Below are 23,062 nucleotides of genomic sequence, written 5' to 3'. Positions count from 1 at the left end.
GAGGGCGTTTCGGGAGTGAATTCCCATCACCGGGGAAGGCCGGGCAGGGTGGCACTTTTATATAATGCCCCTTTTCGAGCAAAGTGCTGGTTTTTTTTTCCCATTCGGCAGAAGAGAGAGAGAGAGAAAAAAAACAGCATCCCTCGCACACCGGTGGTTCCATTTTTTCTTTTAACATCGCCCCGCCGGTGGTGGCCTGTTCGATTAGAGTCTTAAATTATTTATAAAACGATTAAGGATTTCCTTAATCGACCGACCGGTTTTACGGCACGGCACGGCTCGGAATGGCTGGCGCGCGCGGTTTTTCCTCCAACAGCCACCGGGGGGGGGGGGGTTTTTCCACCTGAAATGGCAACCGAACGAGCGAGCGAGTGAGATTGAGCGGTCGGTGAAATATTTTACTACCGAGCGTTCGGGGCGGCCCGGCTCTAACCGCAAGGCTCATTTCAATAAAACCGTTTCGCCCGGCAAGTGCAGCGGCAGGACGCGTTTTTCCCGGTGTCGTTGGACCAGGAGGAAGCATGCGATTCGAGCGAATTGAGCGCAACCAGCGATTGCCGGCGAGGGTTTCCAAGGATCAGAGCTGGCGTTCTCGGTGCGCTGGTTCGATTGTGATAGATTTAGTACTAAGATTCGCATGTTAAGCAGGTTACTCTGCTGGAGCTACTTCCAATCAGTATGGTCTTGGCTAAAAGAGAGAGAAAAAAATAGTATAAAACAAAAAGGATGAATAATAATACTTTCAAACAAGTTTTTTTTTCTTCAATTTGTCAGTTATTCCATGCTCAAAGATAATTATTTTAAATTAAAAAAACATCAAAAAAGCGTCCAAACTAGAAAATCAATTTGAATCCCTTTGAGCTTACTGAATCCCGAAAAGGATGAATTGTATTTGTAAAACATTTCGGAGATATAACACAGGGATGTTACGTTTTCCAATCGAAGAGTGGGTTATTTGTGAGCTTAACCTTTAGCAGCAATAAAGAACAAAATGAGAATAAAATAGCTCAAAAACTAAACTAACTTCACATCCAACGCTTTCTAAACACCAGCAGGATATCAAGATTTAACGGAAGCTGCAATGGAGTGGAAAACGCAAGAAAAACACCCCGATTACGGAGAAATAAATCCGATCGCTGATGGTAATGACGTTTATAATTATGATCTTTTTCAACCAATTCCTCGCTTTTTGCGCTCCTGCCATTTCTTTCCGGCCTCCTGCACGGGTCGCGAACAAATATGGTCCGATTACGAAAACGAGTCTGCACGTGGAGGGATTTAAAAGCAATAACAGTACCCTCCATTCCGATGGACTGAACAACTTGCGCAGTTGGGAGTGTGAATTTTTCCGGTTGCTCTCGGTAAAACAGGGAAAAACGGCCCATACAAACTCCCCCCCGACCCCAAAAACTGGCTCGATCGAGTTGGGGTGGGGATGTTTTCCACCGTGCTAGTTTCCCGTCTCGCTGTCGCCGCTTTTCCCTGTTTCTTTCGCCTTCCATTTGTGTCAAATCAATTTTTACAACCACACCGGTCGGCTCATCCCCGGGCTCCCGTGTGGGCTTACTTTTAAACGCCTAAGCACACCGAAAGCCCTTCGCGATCCGGGAGGCACGGTGCAACCATGACCGGCTCGGAAAAACGACAACACCGAGGGGAGGGGGGAAAATTGAACAAACGGGAAAGAGAACGGCGATTATAGAAAAATAACGACAGACGGCGTGGCGCGCGAAGATGCAAGCGGGGATAGTGGTTTGGGGGGGGGGGGGGAGGGGTAAAAAAACACCCACCAGCACCGAAAGGGTTTCCCGAAGTCACCAGGATACTGGGTTTCGAAAGAGGGCCAAAAAGGGCCAAGAGTTTGAGTGAAACCCCGAGTGCGAGTGAGCGAGCGAGCGAGCAAAAGTCAGCCGAAGCGATTTCGCAACGAGGAAGTGGCTTTCAGTCAATCCGTGGGTGGCTAGAGATGGCACAGCAAGAAGAGAGAAAGAGAGGGTGCGAGCAAGCGAGCGAGAAAGGGAATAAGGGTGGGGAAATGCAATTTATTTGAAATTATTAACGGGTCACGGCGTAATGCAATTCATACATATAAATTTTCGGAGGCGCGCAAAAACGAGGGTTGTGCACCGAACTGGTCGATGATCTGCTAACCCGTTGTAAGATCCGGCCGCGCATTGATAGGCAGGCGCGCAACCCACCCCATCGGAAGGGGTGGTACGGAAAACAACTTGAAGCCAGGGGAGCAATTGCAAAAAAAGCGCTTCAACCGAAATCAACGAAAGAGCGAGACCTACGGCACCGTTCTGGCTTCAGCTGGCCGTTGGGGACGTGGCAAAAGGATTAGTGGGGCTCCTCGTTCTTCCCCACCCGCACACCACCCCCTCTCCCCCCCTTCCACCACATGTATTTGGCACATTTTGCCGTTCAACCTCGGATCCCGGCGGGTGCGCTTGGGCAAGGGTTCGCTGTCGGCAAGGATTACTCGAGCGGGTGCATCGCTGTCACGGCATGGCTTCATTTCGAACCGGCAGCGAGCTTGAGTCCATCGCTTTCCCAACCCCTAAAGTTACCCACCCTTTTTTTTTTTTTTTTTGTTTGTTACACCCATGTCCTGCTTGATCCTTTTTCGATCATTAGCTAAGCTAGTGTGGTTGGGTTGGAGTTTGATGTCGCTGGTGGGCTGCTTCATTTTTACTTCACGTTCACGGTTGGTTTTCCTTTCTAGTTTTCTCACCCTCCCCACCCTTTCGGTGGAGCCACCCAACCGCTCAAATCGCCGCCTTCCAAGCGCAATCCACGACGTGCGACGCTGAGGTGAGGCCAACCGTGGAAGCAAACCATTAAAATTTGTCCCATTCTGCAACGCCTGCTTCTCTGCAGCTTCTGTGAAGCTCGCTACAACCAACACCGGTATGCCCCTTCGGGAGCGCTGGAATGCAGCTATTGACTTGTTCGAGCCGCGAACTCGTGCCATTCGCGACTTAGAGTGGAAAAGCCACGAAGGACGAAGGCAGCGAAGGACCACATTCTCGTCATACGCCACGTGACGAGGGGTTTCTCGCGAGATTTCCACCAAAACGTAATGCTGACCACCGCCGGAATAGGGGTTGCGTTTTTCCAAAAAGGATTTCCCCCAATTTCGGTTCGCCCCGGCCCCGTTTCCTCGGAATCGGGAAACCGATAACAAACGCTCGAGCAACGACAACGAAGGAAAAACTAACCCCCCTTCGGTGGAGGGAAAACGGGGGGGTGTGGCGGGCAGTCGGGAAAATCCGTCCCAGGGCAGATGGGACATCAAAATGAAGCCCGGGAAAAAGGGTTAGCGAAAGGCTGGCGAAGGACGCGACCCCGGAGGGAAAAGTGGAGCTGAAAGCCCCCAGCTCACCGGCGGACCGGCGGATGATTGGAAATTCCCGAGTCCGTTCTGAAGAAGGGTGGTTGAGCGAGGGTCGGGATGGGAGGGGGGGGGGGATTTCACCAAGATCCGGAAAAGGTGGAGCCGATGTTTTATTCATCCTACGGTCAATTTCCAACACCCGATCGAAAACCGCACGAAAGTAACCTAACACGGTCACTCTCCCGGTGATTCTATCACTCTCTCTCTCTCTCTCTCTCTCTCTCTCTCTCTCTCTCTCTTTCTCTCGGTATCGCTCGTGGCTCTCGTCACCGGGAAAGTGATTTCGAAACGCAACGTCCACGGGTTCGCCAATTGCTGGTCGCGCCCCATAAATGGCTTGCGGTTTTGCGAGCGAAACCGGCGGGAGAGCAGGGCCGGAAACCACCCCCAAGCACCCTTTTCCCATCCCCCACTCCCCACCATGGTCGCGACAACATGCCTGGCTATTGATTTGAACCGATTACGGATCAAAGTGCCGCGCGAGGCGTCCGCTTTCAGGGCGCATTTTCCCCCACGTTTCCGTGGTTTGGGAGGCGAAATTTTCATTTGCGGAAAAGCGCCCGTTCGCTGGGGGGGTACGCTTTTTTTCGTCCTTCGTGTACCACCATACCGATCCCTCTTTATCTCGCTCTCTCTCTCTTCCGCTCGGTGTTCATAAGAATCACGCGCTCCAGCGGTGGAAAGCTGCCGCTGACCGATGATTGCTCGGCGGTGGCGGAAATAAATTAGAAACCGAAAATGGACCGCTCACCAGCGAGGCGATTGGGCAAGGATCGAGGGGCTCTTCGTCCGGCTTTAGGACATCTCCCAAATCCCAGGACCCAACTAAAAAGGGTAAAAACTAAATCACACTGAACAACTTTCAATAAACCCACGTTCACCGCGAGAGCATCAGGAGGTGCATTAAAACTCAGGACCTCCCAGCTGAAGTAATGAGATCCTGCAGACGCTTCTTTTTGACCTCTGGTGGGGCATTTTTTCACCTGTCGATTAATTAGCGAGCATCGTTGGGTGACTCCTACCAAAAAAGGGTTGACTTCAAACGGGCAATGGAAGGAACCATTATCGAAGAGTTTAGTCCTTCGGTTCTTTAGATCCTGCGGCAGGACAACGCACACAAGAAGCCCGTGCGCTACAGGATCAAGTCGAGCGAATGTTTGTGTGACCGGGAGTAAACAACGCGACCATTATTATTAGCTCAAACAATGTCGGCATTGCAAATGTAATTAAACATTCATGGTCGCGCGCGAAATCGTGAATACAAATGCGCCGTTATGGCTTCTAATTTTGCACGCAACGGCCGGTTTCGCGGTGATCCTGAAGCACTATGGAAGTGTGGGTGCTCTTGAGGACGTCAAAATTGTGTTCTAAGGGTGAAGACGGCGAGATTGCGTGTCGGCGCTTCTTCATAATAATGGGAGACCAGTAAGCATGAATTAGCTAATGGCGATAAAACGAAACCTTAACGCGTGAGTTTCTGTGCCGTAGCTGTCACCGGAGAATCAATCTAATGATGGTTGTCATACAAAACAACTGAAGTGTGGAATTACAGGACCTTGGAGACGAATACGCACCCTTGCAGCATTAAGCACTATTGTTGACGCCTAATAATAGCCAATACCGCACCACAGGTGCGAGCTGCTGCTCCAGCAAGCATGTTTTACAAGCCGCACAACACGGCTGATTAGAGCCTTCGCGTACGAATATAATTATGGAATTTCGAGCCCACCAGCGGTGTAAGGCAGTGGGCTCCTTTAGCACCACTTTGCGGTTGATTAATTACTGAGCAACCGAACGCCACCCTGACCAGTATGCCGTTTTGCTTCGCCACCGTGGGCTTCCTTGATTTATGGCCCATTTCCATTGCGTTCGTCTGGTCTCTTCTGAGGGTTGCCACGGGTAGCGTGGGTTTGGTGGTGGCTAATTGCGAAGTATCGGCCCGATGCGCCACGTAGCAACTTAATTAAACCGAAATAATGTGCAATGTGTCGCGCACGCGACCAGCAGCTCTGAGAGCCGTCAGGAAGGGACGAATCTTTGGCCGGCAATTGGATTAGCGGTTAGGTCTTGCCATCGGTTGCGTCGTGACAGATGGGATTCCTATGGTGGTGAACGTTGGGTAGCATCAAAGTAGCAATGTTAGCTGTATTGAACTGATGACAGTGGAAATTGTATCAATTCCACAAAATGCTCCATAGTGGGGAACTTCCAGAAGCTTGGAAGTTCCTGGAACGCTTGGATCTTTGACAGAATGGCTATCCTCCAATAGGTTATGACTGAGCAATGCTAGATCTAACGAAATGCTGGTCTAATAGACGATGATAACAGCAGAATTGACATTTGACCTTCAAGTGGACATCAGAATCTCGTAATACCCTTACATCAGCTCAAACTGCAACGGGTTGAAGCTCCAACCAGCCAATGCTTTGACATTTTAGCTCCAACTATGCACCGCTTCATAAAGGCGAATACCTCTGAGTGCCAGATCCGGCTCGTGTTGGACATCTTCCACGTTTTTTCTTCCCTCATCTTGCAAACCCCCACATACATTTCAGAATATCCCGGAACGTTTGGCACACACGCTTGCTTCGCGCCTGCTCCAGCGCCACTTTTTTGCGATGCAATAATAATGCTTTATGCCCGGCGCTCGTGAACCTCATTTATATCATTTTAATGACGCCAATAGGAAGAAGGCCTGCCCTGCCCGTGAGCCAAACCAGCTGAGAATGAGCAAACAAGCCTGACCCGGGGCGACGTACGAGCTGTCGGAGTACGGCGAATGTACCCAACCCACGGGGGACGGACCTCCCAGGTATTGCCCCAAGCCGTGGCATTGCACTCGCAAGCCATTTGCCAGTCAGGAACCTGGCAAGCAACACACGAGGAAGCGAAAAAAAAAGCAAGGATCCAACTCACCAGCCATTGGAAATGCCGAAGTCTAGGAATCGTCCATCCTCAGGCTGCAGCGTGCCGGCAAAAACGAAGCCAGTTCTGCCCCAAAATGGAAACTCCCGCTCAGAAGAAGCAGGAAAAGACACACATACACGCACACTTACACGAAAGTGCAGTTGCCGGGCTGGTTGCAACCATTGTTGCGGAGGTGCAGCCGCATTTACTTCGCTCGCCGCACGTGAGCCGATCCGTGGACGTCCTGGAAGCGCCGTTGCCTGGGTTTTGCGAGGCTGTTCGCGCTGAAAGCATGTAATACATATTTTAAGAGACTTTTCCAAACTACCCGTTCTGTGCTTTTTAGCCGATCCGGGCGAATGCAACCCACCCGGAGGCGGCTCCCGGGCTCGTGTGTGTTTGTGTGTGTTTGCTGCCTGGGCCGAATGTTTGTAGCCCATTATTTGAACACCGGCGAGCATCGAACTGGCTGTCCCATATGCCACGTTCCGGAGCTTTACGAGTCGGGAGTCTGTGCCAGGGTTACGCAACCAGGTTTTTGGGCTGTGCGGATTTATCGGTGTCACTGGTTGGGACACGAGAGCGGAATTTATTTGCAGACGAAATATATGCTTTTTGGCGATATGCTCAGTGCCAATGAACGCAGAGCCCTTTTGGAATTGAATAAATTAAATCAAACAACAAAAATCTCAGTATTAAAACATGTATGAAAAGTAAGCATGAAGTCAAGCTTTACGGACTAAAAATCTTACGATGATTCTCTATGAATCTCTAGTACGCAGCTCAAGTAATGAAAGATTAAACGAATTATAGTAGAACAAATACTTAACATTATAAATTACACACAAATAACACTAAAAATTATTTCATCAATCCATTGTTAAAAATCTATTGAAATATATTTTTCTGAACTCGAGTAAAATATCGATATCTTATTTATTAAAAGAACAAAATATTTTAATATAATTTATTCTACATTAATATTTGTGACCATTAGTTGATTGCTTTTCTCTCAAAGCTCTCCGTTATACATTAGGTATTTTGTAAAGTATAATCAAATCTCTAATATTTCTGAATGACCTTTATGAGTTCTGTAAACAGAGTTTTTATTTTTAAAAGAACATCTTTAAATTTCATTCCATTGGATTTCTGCTCTACAACGAAAAATTTCTCGGCTAAAATTATTCATTTTTTGTATCATAAAAAGGTAGTCAATCTAAAACCATCTCTCCCATACCCTGTTTATAAAGCTAGCAATTGTACAGGCATATAATGAATTCAATTTTTCACTTCTGAAATTGCTCACCCCTGGCCAAGATTCTTTTCGCCACTATCATTTTACTTTTTGCCTTCTTTAGACCTTTTTATTCCTCGCCCTCGCTCGACCAAGCTAAAATCGCATCGAAATTCGTTGACGAGATTCTTAGTTCCCTCCCAGGTCCTGTGACGATTGATCTTACCTTTGCCTACGCTGGACGACGGTTTCCGGAATTCGTTCGCTTTTTTTTCTACCCCATGTTGTTCCTGCGCCCCCTGTGACCGATGACTCCATTCGACGTCATCCGAAACCCGGCACTAATGGCAACTGCAGTGGTTCGCGTTTGCCCGTAAAACCGAGCCCGTCTTGTCGCATGCATATTCACGAGTTAGCGTTCGGAAAAACGAAAAGAAAAGCCCTTACCACGACAGCTTCGAGGGCACGATCCACAGGCAATCGGGTGTTGTCTTACTGTTTCTCGAATCTGCAGTACCTCTTTTTTTGCTATTTCGCGAACCTTCCCCGAGATGCCAAGCCACCTAATGCTACCTTGAGGCCCTTCAAGTACAATTCCCAATTTAATTGCTTAACGCCGAAGCGACGATGGAAAAAATCCACGCTCGTATGTGCGTGCGTGCGTGTGTGTTGACCTCCTCTTTCCATGCTCGAGGACCTCCCAAGAGACACCCCAAAAGTTCCAGCACCCGGGAGACACTCAGCACCGACACGGTGGCGGCATTTTGTGGCGATTGAACATGATTATGCTCTTAAACTCGGCCGCCAGCCCAGCTGCTCATCGGTTCCAATTGTCTGTGTACGGCTGGTGGGGAAAAAAAAAAAAAACCTCGGTACTGCACACATTCGCCATTTCCATTCGCCCGGGTCGCCATTTTCCCGCGTGGATGTGTGTTACCGTCATTTTTTTGCGCTCTTTTTATCTCTCTTTCTCGAGTTTTGTTTTGCGTGTTTCGAGTGACGCCATTTTTTGTTTGTTTGACACTCCCAAACGTCAGTACATGAAGCACCCGCGAGCCATCGTGATAGTCGAAAGGTCACCGCGTGCAGGAAGTACAAGACCGCTGCATTAGCTCTTCGGGGTGCTTAACAAACGACCAGCGAAACCCTCCGGACGTTTCCGGTGGCATGAGCGAACCCGAGCAGTACGTCCGAAAAGTACGGATGTCACTTACTGTCCGTCAGACGCACACGCGCTTGGTGAGATGTTCGAACACGAGCCATGTTTTTCTGCACATTTTGAGGTTATGTCTTCCACCCTGCTGCCGGAAAAGTGGTTGCTCAGAGGAAAATGGTTGCGGTTTCAAAATTAGCACCGATCAATTTCCTTCCCAAATGTCCATACGTTCGCTCCATGTTTGACTCCATGCCGAAAATCGATCACTTTCCCTAGCTCTCTGACCGGGAGCTTGCCCTAACACCGGTGCTGCAAATAATAATGATTATTATAAACTTCTGCCGGATGTTTATGGATACTAATTAGTGTCCTTTTGCCGGTCCGCGCGCTGGGCTCGCACAAATCAGGCTAACTAACCCAACCGGGTTCCTGGGCCAACCCTCGGTTTGTGCCGGGTGTTTTATTAGCATTCATTAGATCCCGGCGAGCTCGGGGAGTGCCGAGATTTCCTCTTCAAACACACACACACACCCCTATGGTCGAGTGTGCTGAGGGGCGTGGGTTTGTGGTTTCGTTGGAATTTCAATTAAAAACTTCTCTCGCAACATGCTACCGGAAGCGTGACGATCCATTCCGGCCAACCGTTTGGATTGCAATCGGGCTAAATGCGTTCTCGGAATGCGTGCGTGGGTGTGTGTGTATGGGTATTTTTTCCTCCATTTTTTGTTGCCTCCCATGAGGATGTTGACCGCTCGGTTATATATCCCGTCGCGACCGCCAGATGGAGTCGAGATTATAACGCCGTGGTTGGAAGGGCCATTTATCGAGGCTTACACAAGCTACGCAGGCAGCTACACAACAGCGCCACCTGTCGAGGAAGTTGATTTCATCCCTGTATGGTCGGGATTTTTTTGTTTTGGTGGAACGAGATTGTAATGATGCAGAATATGCTGGAGAATGTCTACGAAGGTGGAGCGTCGCAGCAGGTAATTCGTCTGCTGAGGAATACTTGTTCCAATTGACCTGACACTCGGCAAGATCGAACCCGACTTCTGCTGATACCACGAAAAGAGGTACACAAAAAGCCCGCTATCTAAATCGTACCTCAGAATTCGCAGTGTCCCAAAGCCCTATAGATAAAGTACCATGCCTCCTAGATTGGTCAATTCCTCATACCAATGGCTGGTAATGAGGCATGGGATGAAGCACACGGCATCAATGAAATCTCATTCAATGACCGAGCTTCTGTAGGCTCTTTCGGATGGAATCGAAGCGCCCGACGACTGCTGAATAGATACTATTTTTCCCCCATTTTCCCACCGACACCCACAATCCAAACGGTTCACTGTGGAAGCTCCCTTTGCTAAATCCCTCAACGCTGGCTTCATCCATTAGTAATTTAGCTTAACCCCCGGTTGGTTCGGCTCCATTCGCTCGATTACACTTCTAATTATATCACGACCGGTTGCGTGAGATCACACGGCGATGTTCGTCCTGCGTCCTGCTTATCGCAATTACTTTTTATCGCCTACTCCGGTACGCCTGAGCTCGTGGACGCTCGTGGAAGCATTTCTAGCGTGAGCTTCAAACCAGCGAGCAGCAAAACTACTTTTCTTTCTCCCAAACCGCCCAATCATCAGTTCATAACGTGAACGAAGCGTTAGGGATCGAAATAATTCCACAAACCCCTTTTTTCCCAAACGCAATAGGCAAACATTTATCCGCCTCGACCTCATTACGTCGCTCAAAATCTCTGCCAACGGCGCATCCGAGGCGCGCCACACGCTGCAGGGCAGCGCTGCACGTTTCGAGCGGCTAACCGGTGGGTATAAACGCACGCCCCAGGACGCTCAGCAGCACAAAAGCGAGCGACATATCTATCAAGATCGACCGAACGCACCAACCCGGGCTGGCCTACCGCCTGCATCGAGTTTTCTAAATCACCAACCCAGAGGTTGAGCCGCACGCAGACCGGAGATAATTTATTGGAGCATAAAATTTACATATTTCAAAATATTGACTGGCCCCATAAATTGGTTGCTGATTAATTGAATATTGATTATTTCCCGCCTGTCTCGGGTGCCGGTCCCGGGTTGGTGCCTGGCGAGTGTGCAGAATAGGTCCTGCACCTTAGCCCTGCGTCGATTGCGTCCTCGTGGCCAGAAGTCTCCGTCGGACGTTGCACGCATTCGAGCGCCGGTTCGGTGCAGCGTAGCGTAACCAGCAAAATCGCCCACCACCGGATGCCTCGGGAGCGAAAGGACGAAAGGTTCTGATGGTGGATGAAAGTCATCAGCTAGATCGCTTCGCTGACCGGTCGATCGGAACTCGGGCGATGTTAGCCTTTGAGAGAACCTAAACGTGCAGTGGATGAAGAAGTAGAACGATGGCGAATTTGTATCCACTAAACAGCCGCTAACAAGCGGCTTTCGATCGTTCACTTCGCGTGCTGTGAGGGCGATGTGCTCGGTGGACGTTCTTCAGAAAATTCCCGGCAAATATTTTACCCCAAAATCTCAACACCGCTAAACCGGTGCATCATAAGCGGGGGCCTTATTCATAAACCAATTTCGGCAGGAGTTTTATTTGCTTTCTTTTCCTCTCACATTTCCCGTGGCGGTGCGTGTGATTGGCAGTGACTATCTGCCCGGGATGGACGCGGTTGCGTGGTACTCGCGGCAACCACTCAACGTCGGAATATTTTTATCACATGCGACATGTGCTGGATCCAGACGTCTATTGACAGCTGTCAGATGGGTGGGTTGTTTTTCGTGCTCAGTAAAACGTGCACCAGCGTCGCAGCGTGGTTCCCCAAACGATAACAACTTACTCAAACCCCCCCCCCCAAAACCGCCATCATAACCTCACTTGTCGTTCGCATTTACGGAGGGAACTTTTCGGTGCACCCACGAGCGCAAAGTTTGGTCGCTCGCAAAACAAAACCTCACGGCCCACGGCGCAATAAATATCCGGGCGGGCATCCTTTTTTTTTCTTCTCGACGCACCCTCTCACCCGCTTTTCCACCTTTTCCACCTTGCCCAACCCCACGCTCGGAAAACTTCCGTAAGACTTCCGCCCGAATGCCGCGGCTCAGGTTGATGAAATATTGGCCGGCATGCGTCAGGACATTCGTGCCCGGCCGGGATCGGAGCCCGCTCAATTAGAATCCTGCCAGCGAACCGGAACGTGCACACACGCACACAGCCACGCATACATGCACGTGTGTGATGATTTAGTGCAGCCGAGATGAGCTGGAATTTCATTATCGGAACTGTCCGGTTCGATGTTTTTGCTTTGATTTTCCGACGGCACAAAATATGACACTGGTTCCGGAGCGAGTGGAATGTTGCTTGCATCCCTTTCGGTTAGGGTAGGCACACACACAAGCCAACATGTGCTCGTGGTTCGTGAAATAAAAAAACAAGGAAACGTGCCTTTCAACGGCTGGTTCCTGTCCAGAATGACGATTAATTTGGTAAGAAAAGGCCTTTATGAAACCCCTAACGGATGATGCATTAAAGGAACACTTTAGATTTTAGATTCATGAAACGTTGGGTTGCTATAGCACAAATTTGGTGCCCATACGACTATTCAAGAAGTAGCTGTAAAAATGACTCTTTCTTTTAATTTCAATTTCGGATATTTTAGGATATAATTGTTGTAATGCTCCGCTGCTTGGCAGCACATTTAGCCTTATGATTCCAAAGATGCAAACGCCTTTAAGGACTTAAAGCACTGAGAACTCTCTCAAAAGGCTAAACTGTCACAAAAAAACCCTGCTATAAACCGAAAAGCTTCGCATTCACGCGCCCCATCAACGCCATTGACAATAATTATCCACAGCAGAAGCCCCAGCTGGACGTTGATCGAGCACCTCCACACAACGATCTGCTGCCTGTTCCATTTATTCCACCCGAGGTAACCCCGACGACAAGCGTGGCAGGCCGCATCAGTGTCAGTGATGGCGCCCCCTGCACCTGCACCAACCCATCCCCTAACCAAAGGGGCGTCAATAAGCACCCTTAGATGAAAGCGCCACGTCCCGAAAGAAAGAAACGAAGGAAAGCAGCCCAAGAATAAACCGTGACGTTTCCCGAAAGGCCTCGGCCTCGGGCGAAACAATAACCCGGGCTTCCTGCGCCGATTTCCGGCAGCACCTGTCGAAGCTGTCCGTCAGGACCCTGCCGGGCAAACAAATCATTAGTTACCGTCCGCCAGCAGCCCGAGCGAAATCAAGCCACTCAGGAATGACGGTTCTGCTCCGGGCACAATGGCACCTGCCAGCGGCGTGCGACCGCACCCGAAATGGACCCTGATGGGGAAGGGGGGGGAGTGTGGGGGGTGTGGGGCGGGAAAAAAATGAACATCCACTGGGCGGGATGCGCCTGCCCATGGCCCCCAAAGGCCCCGAAATAGGATATCCTTTCATTCGCTTTCCTTTTACATGCGCCGCTTTGTGTTCCGGGTTTCGGGTGGGCGTTGGGAAAATAGGGTGCATTCAGGGAGCGGGGTGGGGGATGGGTAAGAAGGGAAGGAGAACCACGTGTGTGGATGCCCCATCCCCCCCCCCTCTCTCCCCCTCAACCCCTGCCATCGAAGGGCTGCACGTGGGAAGACGCCACCGAAGAAGGAAAATTTTCCGGTGCATGTGTGTATGTGTGCGTTGGTCTGGTTCCCTTTCCCTTTTTTCTTTCATTGCTTTATTCATTTTATACTCTAACTGTCTGTTTTTCCCACCGCCTTTCCCCCCCCCCCGAACATTCCTCCCTCCCCCTCACCCCCAAAACAGGTCCATTCAGGCCATCTGCGGCACCGGGGCGGTAGTAATGCTTTCAAGTTTTTCCTTCAATCTTTGGCCATTTTCCGCAACCCAAAACCCCTCCCCGAACCCGAGGCCGCTTTTCACGAGAAGAAGCGCCACCCCGTTGCCATCCGTTTTCCCACGACCCAAGGAGGCGGAAGTGCAGAACAATGGGCAATAGAAAAGCGCTCTCGCGAACGGAAGGGCACAGCAAAGGTAGCAGCAGCAGCAGCAGAAAAAAAAAAAGAAAAAAGGATACCCTCGGGCGTGCGGACCTTTTCCCGGAGGTACCCAACCACGTGCTGGCTCTTTCTCTCACTCTCTCTTTCTTTCTCTCTCACCCCCGGTAGTGATAGCTCAAACAATGCTCCGAAGAACAACGCTCGACGTTCCGGCAATTTGGCCACTTCGCCTTCGGGTTTCGCGGATGGCACGGGACTCGTCGAGCGGCCAGCCCCATTAGGCCGTATCCGGTACGTTTGCCTCGGGCCGCGATGCGCGCCCGTGCCGTATATTAGATGTTTATCCATTTATATCCCGCCCACCACCACCGGTCTGCTTTCGTTTTCGCGCGAACGCTGGAAATGAACTCTAAAGCTCGGGAAAGCGATCCAGTGGTGGTGGAGCGCGTGAGGCGAGTATCAAAAAAGCGGCACGAGGGGCGCGCCGGGGAACCGGGAACAAATTGTAATCCAATAATAATGAAGAATAAGAAATGGCGCACGCAGCCACACGAGCAGTTGCCGCAAGGAGACCCCATTTTTCCGGGCAGGACTCGCGCCGTGGCAGTCTTCCGGTGTCTTCTAAAGGGCGGCGATCGGTGCGCGGATCGGTGGAAACAGGAAACCGTCCTGGTGATGGGACAACCGACACAAAGGTGCTTCGCTGTGGCACGTAAAAAATTGTGTTAAAAATGTCGTCGGTATGTTGAACTCTTTTATTCACCTTCACAAACATCCTCCAAAGCATGGAAAATTTTTTTGGAAAAAATAACTGAACTAAAATTTTACTTTCATTGCACGGCTGCATGTATGCGTTTTAGTATTCGTCCAGTGTCATAAACATTGCAGATGTTTTTCCTCACCAAGAAGTGGAAAAACGTGACAAAACTGGACGTGAACGCAGCAGAAATCATCGAGTTTTCGCGTTGCTTTTCCATCAAATGCCACACCTGTTTATTTTTGTCAAAATTTCTCACACACACACACACACACATGCGCTCACATCGTAGTGCACCTTAGAATAAACACCAAAAGACTGGCTTTAAAGCCGAACGGACGGTAGCCACCGGAATCCGTGCAATCGAGCGTGAGCAGGGCTCGGAGCGTCGACAAAAAAAAAAGGGAAGACAAAAGCACCAACTGCCATATAATAAAATAAGATACATGCCCTCGCCAGGCAGGACGTTTCCGGTCCGTTGCTTTGTTTCACTCGAACCCGCGTCCCTGCCGGAAGCTGAAGCAGGCGGAAAGCCCGGAAATCTTGGCCGAGCTCGCGCACGAGTCACAGGACCTCGGGCTGGAAGCGCACATCTTTGGACGAGTCCAACCGGCAGTGTCCTAGATCCTTGCGTTCTTTTCTTTCCCTTTGCCTTTTGCGAGCATTCCAGGAAGCCACCTCCCCCCGGTGCACCCTTTGCGCTCGCCTCTATTCGCACCGGTTTGATGTCTCTTTTGCGCCTGCAGGACTCACGCGAACCGACCGGGCGTACGGCCGGAAGGATGAAACAAAACGCATGAACGTCGCCCGAATGGGTTTTCTATTGAGTCGATTATACGATTTTCATCCGTCGGCACCTCCGGGCGAAGGCAGGACCTGCAAGGATGTTCTGCCCACCTGAACGGGCTCAATCCTCTGGCTCGTGTCGCAAGCTTATCCGTTTGTTTCATCCTTTTTCTCTTCTATTTTTTTTCTTCTTTTTTTTTTTTGCTTTTCTCGCCTCCTTCCCAAGTCGCCTTAAGGACCGCTCACTTCCCACGGTTCGCTTTTGTCTCGCACACCATCGAACATGCATGCGCCGGCCCACGGCGAGCCGAAACGTTTATGAAGTGGCAGATAAAAGGAGTTTTATTGCGCTCCTTGCTCCCAGCTCGCGGCCGGTACTGGCGTCGTCGGGCCGACGGGGGTGGCATACGAGAGGGTGGGGGTTTGCCATCCCGTGCGGAGGGTTGAAAGGGAGGGATGAAGATTCGGACACCGCCCAGATTTTCGCCCAGCCACTTGATTAACGCGCGCGTTCGGTGTTGAATTAGGCGACGCGTCGGGTGGCCGAGCTGCAGCTGCCGGACATTGTTTGGTGATGTGAGTCGTCCGGTTGTCGTTGTTTGAGGATGAAACCGGAGAAATGTAGAGGGGAAAAGGAGGTCCTGGCAGAAGGAGGTCCATCGATTTGCTCGCTTTCCTCCGTGGGAAGATCAGAACGAATTCACGCGCTGCGTGCTGGCGAATTGGATTGTATTGTGATGGTTTCTGGAACGCAACACATCGTGAATTTGCTTCAAAAAATTAAATTTAGCTAGCAACTGCAATAGCTGTCCGTGCTACGTGGTTCAGTGTAACTAAATAAAAGTCAGCATCGTAATTTCAAGCTCGCTTTCATATTTGGCGTTTCAATTATTCAACTCGCAGAGTGCTTCCAAATGGTATTTACAATTTTGATTTTGTTTGAATACAGTATAATGGCACTACAAGAGAATTGTAAAGCAGAGAGAAGTTTTCAGGTAAAATTTAAAATTCTTTTTATTTGAACAGAGAAGCTATTTGCTGAAAGCAAACATTTATGTGGATAGCAAACAGAGGTACGCTGAAGCTGTGAGTAATAATCCAGCTCATCACCCTCATACTATAAAATTGATTTAATGCGATTTATTTTAGCCACGTTTTGCCACTAAATGTGTCATAACGAAAAAAGAATAATTATACATTTAATTATACTGAAAATGGTTTGGTTTTTCTTGGATGATCTGCTTCTGGACAGATAGATTTTTTATTATAGATAATACATAGATTGTTTCACATTAATCTAACAATTTAAAATCCAATGAATTTGGAAAAAAAACTGTTCGCTTCTAAACTCTACTTCTATTGATATACCTTTTCAATTTCAAAACAATATTGTTTCAATTTATTCATCCTGTTCAGACACCAAGTGATCAAGCTTTTCCACGCGTCAACGTGACGTGTTGGAGGGAGAATAAAAACACGAATTTACAAAAACTCCTCCAAAACTCCACGTCCATCATCTCAGCCGCCACTGAATGTGTTGCGCTTCCCAAACACCGAAGCAAATTGATTTCCACATCCAGCCTAGGACGCGCACAAAAAAGGGAACCCGAAATTGTTTCATCCCATCGCAACGGGTCACTGCTCGTTGCAGCTTACTTCCCCGCTAAAAACGAAAAAGCCAAAGCAAACCGAATGCAAACTATCAATTACTTAATCTAAGCTCGACCAAATTGCTGCATGAAGCGAAAACCATCGGGCACCGGATCGATGGGAACCGGGCGAGAAGCGGCCCGATAAAACAAGACAATCAAACAAGGGAAAAGCGCACTACAACCCTTATTGCGGATTGCTAGGTGTGATAGCGCGGGGGAAGGGTGGGAGAAGGGGGAGAGTGAGGGGCAAATGAAGGAAAAAAAAGGCACTGGAAACAAAACGGAGTTCAAACGAACAGAAAATGCAGTTGCACAGCTGGTTGAGGCCAATTTCAAGCGAATCCGCCAGGCTGCCAAAAGGGAACCCTGCCACGATCCCTGAGCCCTACGGTCGCTTGCCGATCGCGATACGGTGGCCCGACCATCCCGAGGGTTGCGGGAAAAACAAAATCAATATGTAGCCGGCAGCCGGGGAGCGAAAACAAATTTAAAACAGAACACATCAAATGAAGCGCATCGAAACGGACCCGCAGGCAGGTACGCCGGCACCCAGGGAGAGAGGAGTGATGGGCAGAGGGAGCAAGAGAGAAGAGGGGATATTGCCACCCTGTGAGGGGGGCGGGAAAAAAGGGATCACTCCGACTCCCGTCCGAAACCGTGCCCATATCGTGGGTCCTTATCGGCGCATCTCGCCCATCCGTGACGGACAAACGGTTCAATCAAAAGTGGAAAAACCAAGTCCCGCCGAAGGAGCGAACTGTAATTAAATAACTGTTTGATTAAAATCAACCTACCTTGCGCCCACCCGAGGCCCTTCGGGCTTCCCGCCCACGCCAGTGCAAAAACCCCAAAATGCCAATGGCCGCCCCTTCGTTTCGGGGGCACCGTTTTGAGACTTGCCGGTGGTGCGGTTCTCATTAATAAATTCCGGAAATACCGGCCCGGCACCTGGACGCACCCTAGTGGGTGCCCCACCCACCCAACCACCCACCCACCACCACCCTCTCGGGACGCACGATCAATCGAAGGGCCGTGGTGTTGTTGCGAATACCGCAACATCGAGAAGCCGAACCGGCCCACCGGGACCGATCGGTGGACTGGGTGACTTCGAGGACATTGGTACACGCATACACACCCGCGCATACACAAACACTCCTCCTGGGCACGGGATCGGAACATACTTTTGATCCCTGCAAGTCATGCGATCAAATTTCCTCACTGATTAATTGAACATCAAACGGTTTTTGCAATCGCCGTTTGTTCCCGCCATCTAGCGGAGACGCCACGCAGAACTAAGCAGAAGCAACCGGGGCGGGTGTTGGAGCAAGCATTCGACCTAAGCGGGAGGGAGGTTAGGGTCGGTGAAGTAACCCAAGCGGGGGAAGGCGAAACTTTGAAACGTCCACATTGGCGCTATAATCTACGAACTCAGGTACGTACCTGGACGTTGATCTGCGAATTCCACAGAACTCCACAAAACTTCGCTGAGCTTAGGAGTTGGATGCGTAGAAAGCATCCTTCGAAAAGCGTTTTTTTCGTGATTCTAGCATTTACAAAATGGCTACAAAATACTACACGATGTTCTGATACGAATTTCATAATATTTTTTAAGTTCAATTATTGGTCTATCAACTTCAATTATGGAGGTCGATGAAAGACGTACAAAGAACCAATTAGTCCTTGGGTTCCTTAGAATAAAGTAGGGTTAGGTTTCCTTTCTCAAAACCTGAGTTTGTCTTAGGTAACAACATCTAACGTCTTGCGCAGATCACCAACATCCCTATCGTATACAAAAACGAAAGAACCCCATTCCCAAACAGACAACTCCTACGAGGTCAACACCCTCGACTCCACCCAAGATCCCCCACGGAAGTCACTAGCGAACTGCGCACCGGATATGGCATGTGATTAGCGACAAAATCTTGATTTGCGAGCACCGAGAGCCGAGCTTCCGGCGACCATCGGCACCGTCGGCAGGGAAGGTCCTTGGAATTGAGATTGATTGCATCTAATTAATGGCGCACTTTATACGTGTCAGCTCGATGAGCGACGGTACGAGCGCTAGATGTCACACCGCTTCCCCACGCGCCACTCGAGCGGCATCTAGTGGTGCCGTGGCGAACTGTCATCGGTAGAGTTGCGCTTCACCCTCGCCTTGGTCAGGATTCTCCGGTGCGATCCGATGAGTAGGCTTTGCGAGGACGCTGCTGTTGGTGTCCTCGCGGGTGGTCTTGAGGAAAAGTGCCATGGGGGTGGCTATCAATTTCCCGACACCAGCGCGTGAACCAGCAGGCATGCTTATCGCCCGGCACCGATCGGTTGAGCTCCGGCGAGAAAGGACTCGCGTAATCGCGCCGCATTAAAGCCACCGCCAGGATTACTTCAATTTAAAGCCGCCTCGGCGCGGCTCGGTAACGGTTGATTTCAGCCTGTTTTGGCTTGTGGGTTGTGGATGGTTTGTAACGGGTGCGGTTCCACTTTCCACCCTTAGAAGGCTGGATTTATCGTCACCCAACCTGCCTACGGAAGGTGACGCGGATTGTGTTCCGAGCGCTTCCTTATCCACCATGTTGGGGCGATTCAGCGATGGCCTATTTTTGGGGTGCGTCTTATTGCCACAACGTCTAGCGTTCGGTTCCACGACTAGTGTTTGGTTCTACGCCTTGTGTGGGTGCCATCGAAAGCGCTATCTAATAAGTATGCGCTATTTAAACAAAACCACAAGCTCCGATTAGGGAAAAGATAGCTTCTGAGAACCGTAAGTCCGGATCAAGTCCGCGAAATTCGATCCCAACCAGAAGCGGGTGAGATTTGGCGCATTCTCGCCTCTAAGCCCTTTTGTGTGCTGAGGAATGATGGGAAATTTGAACCCTCTCTCGGCTGTCTAAGCTAGAACAGAACACTAACAGGCAGCTTCAGGAAACTGAACACTGCGTGGATGTTGCTAAAGCACTAGAAATTTCACCGTAACAGCACTCAATGTAGCGAGTTCTTGTTTCTCCACTAAACGATGGACTCCAAAAAGTACTCTAACAGCGAAGCGAGCAGATTTTCAAAAACCCACTAAAACGGAGAAATTCCAGCACGCTCATCATCCCAGCGAGATGAAAATTTCATTCCCATCCCCGATGGCCAGATTATCGTCGTACAAATTAAAATCAATTTGCATTTTAAAGTCCCCGACGGCATCCAGTGGCGCTCGATCCAATCAAAGTAATTGTCGCTACCCAGTCCGTGAGGACTTTCAGCCATAGTTCTTTGGCTAAGACTAACCTACCTCAGACATAACAAACGGAACAGCTGGCAGATGTCGTGGGGTCATAATTTTAAAACCCAAAAGCAGATTCTAAGACGTCACGTTGATACCTCAGGGTCGTTTGTGAGACGGCCCGCTAGATGGCGCGCACGGTTCGCGGTAGGTAAGCGTTTGTCCGCGCGTCCGAGAAACAAGCAAAAAAAAAGAGACAAACAAAATTAGTAAAAGCACAAAGGATAGGCTTATCAAACGTCAATCGCACAAACACCTTCACCCAAGCGAGCTCCACTCATTAGCCATTCTAGTGACACTAGCAAAGGGCTGTGAAATCTCCAAATCTCCGCCCTCTCAGCCAGCTCATAACATTCAAATCTACTTACACTCTGCCGTTGTGTCGCAAAATACACAACCAGTGAGGGTCTCGGCCCTAATCTCGGCCCTCTACACTGTCACATCGTGGTTCCAGAGCCCAGATAAGCGCCATCGCGGGTTGCCACCCTGGAATATGTTCGAGCCCTACGCCCTCGCGTCAGGGTTTATCCGCACGGTTGGTGCAGTGGTGTGTTTTATTTTTCCTCCTTTTTTTTTGCCTCTTTCCACGCTTGGCCCTATCGCTCGTGCCCTTCATTCCGATGGATGGTGATCGGCCACCCGGCCAGGGACGCAAACAAAGAAACATTACATTCCACGGCCTCCGCGGAGCCATTTCATTACCATCATCATCGCCGCCATTGCCGCCATTGCGCGAAAGCGGAGCCACGCGCTCATTCAGCGGCACAGTTTTCACACCCACGAGACCACCCACGGCCAAGCGACCGACGGCCGAATGCCAGGCAGCGAATGATTGAATTTTATGAAGCAGAAAGTTAATTACTGGAAAGCGGATGAGAACCCAGCAACGGGGCGGCGTTTTGTGCGTGCAGGGATGGTTTTCGGTGAAAAGGAAGTTTGTAGAAATAAATTTTATTGCATTAAAGCCACCGCCGTTCGCCGGGAGAGGGAAACCCCGTGGAAAACCCCGACCATAAAACCGATGGGCGATGTACACCGTGCCGTGCGGTTTTTGGGGCAGGATTTGCATTTCCCAGGGTTTGGATCTTCCGTGCATCCTTTTCATAACGCCGCGTATCGAACGTGACTCGCTTTGGTACGGTGGCGCTGCGTTGGGGGTTTTGTGCTGAAAGCAGAACCACACGAAACACACGTTCTGGGGAATACAACACACACAAACATACACACACAAAAGCAACCCCTAGCACCCGCTGGTGTTGGGAAAAATCGGATGCGTTGTGATGTGGATCGTCGTGCTCAGGAAGCTGCGCTGGTAAGTGGCTTCCCGAATGCAGCGCGATGCATAAAAAAGAAAACAAGATGAGAAAGAAAGCCCGTGCCGATGAGCGGTACCGGGAAAGCGCATTACAGTGGCAAAGATATCGCGCACTTCAAAGGCATCCTTTTGAGTGCACCTGGAATCGCAACGGATCACGTGTGGAATAACTCAGCAGCAGCGTGAAAGGGGCTAATTTTGTGCACGGAAGCCATGGTGACGGTGGTTTCGTTCGCGTGGGTTGCTGTCGGTGGGCAGCTTTACCTGATTTATACATAATCCGGCTCGCAGGAGCATCATTCGTGGCATATGTGAGCTGCTGGTCATATAATTGTTCGCTGCCTGATAACTAATTAGGAACGATCAAATGGGTGCTTTTATAATAACTGCTAGTAGCTTTAAGTAGCATTAATCTAATCGTTGCTAAAAACCACACAGTTTTGTTTCGTTTCACAATATTAGATGTAATAACGACCCAATCGTTATACTAACTAAACATTTAAAATACATGATATATGAATGATATATAAATGAGCATATAAACAATGAGAATGGTTTTTTTTTGGAAAAAAATATTATTTGAAAAATATTTCAAAATGATTAAAAAAACGTCCTTTTAGCTACAAACCACGGGCATTTCGCAATATTCCATAGGGTAATTTTAGCGATATCTTTTTAATAGCTGTTGGAAATAAAGACAGTTACTATTTCTTTATATTCCCATTTAAAACACCGTATTTCTTTGCAAAATGCAAAGCCCACGAGATGCACTTTATCGAATTTGCAAGCGCCTTTCTCCCAGAATCCAATTACATTAAATAAATTGACCCAACATTTATTGGAATGGCTCGCTTTTGTTTAACTCGCAACAATCAATTTGCAACCGACATTTCTACGATTTCCTGTTACATTAATTGTAAAGCCAGTGAAAGTTCCCCCACCATGCACGAGCGATGACAGACTCGGTTATCTCTCTAAAAGGTCCCTCCGTACCCAAAACCAGCTCTGCGGTTCGCATCACCTTCAAAAATCTCTGCACCTCACCTCGACACAGTAAACCACTCACTTACTTGTATTAGAATGCCACCACCACCATCAACCCAACAAGAGCTGCATGCTGCAACGAAATCGCACAGTCGAAATGCAAACACAGGCACAAATTGATTGCATCCGACATGGCGGCTCTGCTCCACGATCCTCAGCTCGTTTCGGCGTGGGAAAACCGGCACCCACAAAGCCCACGTGTCCCACACAATGAAGGACGCCATTTTGGCAGTGGCCGTACCGAACTTCGGAAAACTCACGAACGTAAAGCAAACCAGAACGAAAAAAAAGAAAGGATCCAGGAAGAAATTCCACCCAATTCCACGTGCCCGACCTATTCAGCGTACCAGCCCCCGCCTGTCACCCTTTTTCCGGCTCCCTTTTCCCACCCACCCCTGTGACTCTCCTTCCTGCCTCTCTCGAAGCCCTCACGAACGGATAATTACTATTTTATGAAGACGAACAAAAGCTTTTTAAGCGCTGCGCTTCTGGTGCCGCTTGCCGATGATATGCGCCAATGGAAAGTCCCCAACCGCGCCCTCCTGATAGCGGGAAACCCCTT

The sequence above is a fragment of the Anopheles nili genome, chromosome X (genome assembly GCF_943737925.1).
Source record: "Anopheles nili chromosome X, idAnoNiliSN_F5_01, whole genome shotgun sequence".
Taxonomy (NCBI): domain Eukaryota; kingdom Metazoa; phylum Arthropoda; class Insecta; order Diptera; family Culicidae; genus Anopheles; species Anopheles nili.
Note: the sequence above shows the minus strand (reverse complement) of the source record.